This window comes from Heterocephalus glaber, unplaced genomic scaffold (genome assembly GCF_053883595.1).
Source record: "Heterocephalus glaber isolate CG9 unplaced genomic scaffold, H.glaber_assembly_v1.0 deba00001497, whole genome shotgun sequence".
NCBI lineage: Eukaryota > Metazoa > Chordata > Mammalia > Rodentia > Bathyergidae > Heterocephalus > Heterocephalus glaber.
In genome coordinates, this window is record NW_028258320.1 from 65,430,131 (window position 1) to 65,436,660 (window position 6,530).

The window sequence follows — 6,530 nt, forward strand, 5'->3', positions numbered from 1 at the left end:
AAGTATGGCCCTAAATTCCTGAAAATTGAGGTCTCCATTCATTCATTCACTCAGCCATTCCAAAATCGAATACAATCAAAAAAGAAAAAAATTGAATGCCAAAAACAATAAATAAACCGAGGACCTAGTATGTATTGGCCACAGTTGATTGAGAGTGGGAGAGACGGACAATTGTGTAAAATACATAATACAGCTCAGAGTGACAAGCTCAATGAACACAACAAAACGTGCAGGATGTTACTGTATTTCCTCAAAAAAGACCGATCTGGAAAATAAGCCCTAGCATGATTTTTCGGGATGCTCATAATATAAGCCCTGCCACAAAAATAAGTCCCTGTTAAGATCATCAGCCAGATGGATGCATTTAAAGTGCATCTGTTACAAATGACAGATACATTGAATTATAAAATAATGTTAATATATAATTAAATAATAGTATTGATATTAATACTTAAATGATAATATAAATTATAATTATTTGTAAATACCTTGGGCCCCTTTGCAGGAGAGGTGAACGCCTATGTAAACAAATGAACTGGAGACTTATTGCTGAATGACCAATCAGAGCACAAACAGAAGGCATGAATAACATGTGCACTTGATAATAAAGGGACCTGGATTTGTGTAATGCATCATAGGTTGCAATGATGCACTACGAGCAGACTACATGGACAAGAAGTCGCCGTTGCTTTCTACATGCCAAAGACTAAAACTAGACCCATGTCTCTCACCATGCACTGAACTAAAATCAAAATCAAAAACTAAATACTAAAACAAACAGGGCCAGGGATTTAGGTCGGTGGTTCTGCTGCCTGCCTCACAAGTGCAAGGTCCTGAGTTCAATCTCCAGTACAAAAAAAAAAAGAAAACAGAAACACTAAATCTGCTGGAAGAGAGAATAGGTAGAACTCATCAGAACACAGGAGTAGGCAAAGACTTCATGAACAAAACCCTGATCACACAGGAAATGCTACAAAGAATCAACTACAAAGATCTGATCTTACTAAAAAGCTTTAGCACAGCAAAAGAAATCACAGAGTGAAGGGCTGGGGATTTAGCTGAGTGGCTTCGCTTCGCAAGCGCAAGGACCCAAGTTCAATCCCCAGTGCCAAAAAAAAAAAAAAAAAGAAATCACAAAGTGAAAAGACAGCCCACAGAGTGGGGAAAAAAAATTTAGCCAGTTTTCTCAGACAAAGGACTAATATCTAGAACATATAAAGAACTGAAAAAAACCAGACTCTCCCAAATGTAAAGACCCAATCCAAGAATAGCCATCTGAGATGAATACACACTTCTCAGATGAAGAAGTACAAACAGCAGATAAAAACGTGAAAAAATGTTTAAAATCACTGGTCATTCAAGAAATGCAAATTAAAACAATACTGAGATTTCATCTCACTCCAGAAAGAATGGGTATTGTCTTTTATTTTGGTACCAGGGATCCAGCTTAGGACCTTGCGCTTTTGAGGCAGGCGCCAGAACCACTGAGCTAAATCCCCTGCCCAAGAATGGCTATTATCAATAAATCAACCAGGGCTGGGGACTTAGCTCAGTGGTGCTGTGCCGGCCTCCCAAGCACAAGGTCCTGAGTTCGATCCCCTGTACCACCATAAATAAATAAATAAACCAATAACAAATGCTGGTGAGCCTGTAAGGAGAAAGGAACCCTTCTCCACTGTTGGTGGGAGTTTAGTCTGGTGCAACCACTGTGGAAATTGGTGTGGAGATGCCTCAAAAAACTAGGATTGGAGTAGCCATTTGACCCAGCTTTTACCCTTCTAGGAATCTTCCCAAAAGAATTAAAAGCATCATACCACAGCAATATATGTGCGCACTCATGTTTATAGCAGCACTGTTTGTAATAGTTAAATCTTGGAAACAATCCAGATGCTCATCAACTAATGAATGGATAAAAAAGTCATGGGTTTTAAAAAAAATAGATAATGGAGTACTACTCAGCCATAAAGAAGGATAAACTTGAGACATTTCTAGGCAAATGGATGCACCTTGACACTATATTCTTAAGTGAAATAAATTGAACACACATGTAAATACCACATTGTTTCTCTTGTGTGAGAAACTGAAAGTATAAATAAAAGTCAAAATGTATAATAGATATTGTGAAATAGGAAGAAATTGTTCAAAATAATACCGAGTGTCCGATACTTTGGTAATAGTTAAAATATTTTATGCAAAAAAAAAATTTTTATGCAAAAAAGGTATAACAATTAAAAATATGCTTTTTTTTTTGAAATTTAAAGAAAAAATTTATTGAAGATCTGAAAAGCAATTCCTAAAAGATTGACCTTTCCAGAAAACTGTAGCTACACAATGCATTGCATCTATTGTGTTAAAACGTGCATTAGAGACAAATACAAAAAGCATGAAACAATTCACCATTCTTCAACAATTTGAGCAAAGAGAAAATGCCTAAGGAACAACATGAATGACTTGCAAAGGATGGGCTCTTTTAGCACCGTTTAAAAAAAAAAAAGCACAAATGGATGAGTGTGTTCAGTTATATACACTGAATTGGACCTTTGGCGCTAGGAATCAGAGCATTTTGTCATGTAGCATTAACACGTATTATAAAAGTGCGTAGTGTCAAAGGAATAGAACCACCAGCATTCAAAAGCAGCTTTGTCAACTAGGCAATAAAACACTACACCATGTCTCTTTGTTGTCCATCATTGAATACACTGGTAGCAACTTTGAAATGAAAAGAAAAAAGAAAAAAGGAGCTGCGACCCCTTTTATTTTCTCTGTTTAAAATCAAAACAAACATCAACTCTGTTGTACACTAACATCTTTAAAGTACATCATTTGTACAAGAGAAGGACTAGGAACAAAACATGTTGACAGAGATCCAAACACAAGTGAGAGCGCCTCACACTGCTTTCCGATGGTACTCAGGAGGGGCCACTTCATAATCACTGGCACTAAACAAAGTTGCTGAATTCTTCGCCAGATACTTGAGGAAATCATGAAGATAAGTCAGTAGTAAAGCAAGGCTCTTCTCATCCAGAGGTGTGTAGGCCAACATAGCTCCAATTCATACAAATAATCTCAGTAGATGTGGTGCTCCGTACACCTGCGACATGGGTGCATCAGGGTGATTGGCAAGGATCTCAGCGTACTGTGGTCTCTCAAATTTGTAGAGGAGCTGAGTGCCCAGCATCACATTGAAGTATTCTTTTATCCCTGCTACAACTTCATTAACAACATACTCCTTATTATCCGTATTTCCTCGAGATTTCTTATAATTTGCATAGTCTTCTAGAATGGAATCCACATTCTTAAAAAATATACTCTTTTAAGATCATGATACAATGGAAAATATACTCTTAAGATTATGATACACGGTGTACTTACCATTGTTATTCTCTAATTATTTTGTTATGAAATTTATTTTTTCATAGAAGTGTTTTTATATTTTCTTTATTAATATCTACTTGTATTACATTAAAATAAAAAATAAAAAAGATTAGGGGCCAGGGATTTAGCTCAGTGTTTCCGATGCCTGCCTTGAAAGCACAAGGTCCCGAGTTTGATCCCTGGTACCAAAAAAAAAAAAAAAAAAAAAATTACAATGAGCAGAGCATGGTTGTGCATACCTGTAATCCCAGCACTTGGGGAGCCTGAGCCAGGAGGCTCATAAATTCTAGCCCAGTCTGGATAACTTCATGACTTACCAAGAATTTGTCTAGGGCCGGGGATTTAGCTCAGTGGTTTCACTGCCTGCCGTGCAAGCGCAAGGACCTGAGTTCAATCCCTGGTACCAAAAAAAAAAAAAAAAAAAAAGAATTCGTCTCAAAATAAAAAATAAAAGTGGTTGGGAATATAGCTTGTTGTGAACGCCCTGAGATCAATCCCCAATACTGGCAAAAAATCACTATGAAGTATTTATATATGTACATCAACTATCAAAAGACAAAATCACAACAAATTTAAAGATCTACTTGACATTTGAGCTGAGAAGAAATTGCCCTCATAGGCAGAAAAGGGCTGAAAAAAGCAGAAATGAAGAACAAAAAGGGGATTGATCAGTTCTAAATTACTTCCCTTAAAAGAGAGGATAACCTACCCTGTCTGCTTTGTTGCTCATCTAAACTAGGCCTCTTCTAATTGGTTGTTGTGAGTCTCTGGTTTGGGGGAGAAATGGGCCCATTTCCAACTTCAATTTGATTACTTGGCACTTAAGCAAGACTGACTCCATTCTGCTTTGGTCTGGCCTGATGGGCCTAGTTCAGGAGTTTAATAATCCAAAACAATGACCTCCTATAAATTTAACCCACCCTAAGGAAACCAACTAGTAGTTTAAGACATTGAGTGAGCCTGGCCCCCACCTATAATTCCAGCTCCTGGGCATGCTGAGGCAGGAGAATAGCAAGTTTGAGGTCACCTGGGCAACACAGTGAGATCCTGTGTCAAAAAAAAAAGGCATCAAGTAGCACAAATGAACTTAAAGCCATGCCTACTCTCCCTAGGTCCCCTGCTCCTCTCAGTACCACAGAGGTTACCACATCCTAAATGTGACAATGTCATTTTCCTGTTTTAAAAGTTTAGCATATATCACACCACAAAATTCTGTACCCCTTACCTTGAAACTTTACACCAATGCAACAATAGCTCACTTTATTGAGTGCGGGGCGTTGTACTTTATTCATATCACGTCCTTAAACCCTTCACATTACTTCTATGTGTAGGTCCTGTTACAACACCCACATTACAGGTGAGAAAACTGAAAGCTGATGCCCCTGGCCCGGACTGGGATCCCTTGCAAGGGGCAGCCCTGGGGAGCAGCCCCAAGCACTGGGGCTCCACAGTTCTCGAGATCACTCTGCGACACAGCTTCCCACACTGTGGCCTGCCACTAGTGTATTTCTGTACCTACTTGTCTTGCTCAACTTTATGTTTTTCTTTCTTTTTTTTTTTAATTTTGGAATCAGGGATCGAACTCAGGACCTTGTGCTTGCAAGGCAGGCACAGTGCCACTGAGCTAAATTCCGTGCCCAACTTTATGTTTTTCTGTAAAAGATTTATCCAAGTTCATTTTAGCTCTGCTTCAGTAATTTTACCTGTTGAGTGATATTTTGTGAATGAAAGATCATTATTTCCATTGCCTGTTGACAGACATTAAATTTGTTTCTTCTTTCCTACTTTATTATATATATATAAATTTTTTTTTTTTTTGGTACTGGGGATTGAACTCGGGTCCTTGCACTTGCATAGCAGGCGGCCAAACCACTGAGCTAAATCCCCGGCCCTCCTACTTTATTATAGTGCTGCTATATTTTGAACAAGTCTCCTCATTCTATTTGCTCTTTACCTTGGGAAATTTGATGTCATGAAGATTCAGATGGCATTTCTTCCCTGCATCCAAGTAAAACTATTCTCAGGCCAGACTTGGTAGCACACACCTGTGGTTCCAGCATTTGGGAGGTTGAAATAGGAGGATCGCTGTGAGCTTGAGGCCAGCCTGGGCTACATAGAGAGACCTCATCTCAAAAAACAAACAAACAAAACAAAATAATTCTCTCCCTCTTCCAGGGTTTAATAGCATTTGGCCACAGTGGTAGGATAGCAATTTTCACATTGGAGTATATGCAGATGTGTGTGTGGCTCATGTTTCTCCGGTTAGACTCAAATCCTGGAGGGCAGCACAATGAACAATGTGCCTTTCAATTCCTTGTGCTTAACTATTGTCAGGAGTGCCTATTAATGTTTCTGAATGTGGTAGCACACGCCTGTGATCCCAGCAATCAGGAGGCTGAGGCAGGAGGATCACTGCAAGCTCAAGGCCACCCTGGGCTAATAGTGAGTTCAAGACCAGACTTAACTACGTAGCGAGACCCTGTCTCAAAAAAAGAAAGAAAAAGGGCCAGGATTTAGCTCAGTGGTGCTGCCACCTGCCTCGAAAGAGCAAGGTCCTGAGTTCGATCCCTGGTACCAAAAAAAAAAAAATGTCCAAGGGAGCTGAAAAGTGGGACAGATTCAGAATCTGTTTGGAAGCAAAGTAGGCACACTCAAGTTTCATTAGCCTTTGCAATCCTTAGAGGTTTTACAGGCAAGCCGTTGATAAGAAAAATGGATCCTCTTGTGGAGTCCCTTTAACAACCTTGGTAAATAGGACCCTTTTAATCAACTAAGGTAATTATTATTATTATTATTATTATTTTACATGCTGGGAGTTAAACCTAGGGCAACATTGAGCTACATCTGCAGCGCCCCCTCCCCCACCGCTTTTTTTTTTTTTTTTTAATTTTGAGACAGAATCTCATTAAATCACTAAAATTTCCAAGTTGGGTTTGAACTTGCAATCCTCCTGCCTCGGCCTCCCAGTGTATTTCAGTTACTGCTCTGGTGAACTGACCCCTCAAGATTCATATGTTGAAGTTCTAGTCCCTAGAACCTCAGAATGTGACTATTTCAGGGCTTTTAAGGTGTTTGGTGGTGTGTGTGTGGGATTATGTTGAAATGAAGTCATTAGTGAGGACCCCAAACCAATCTAACCAGAGTCTTTATAAGAA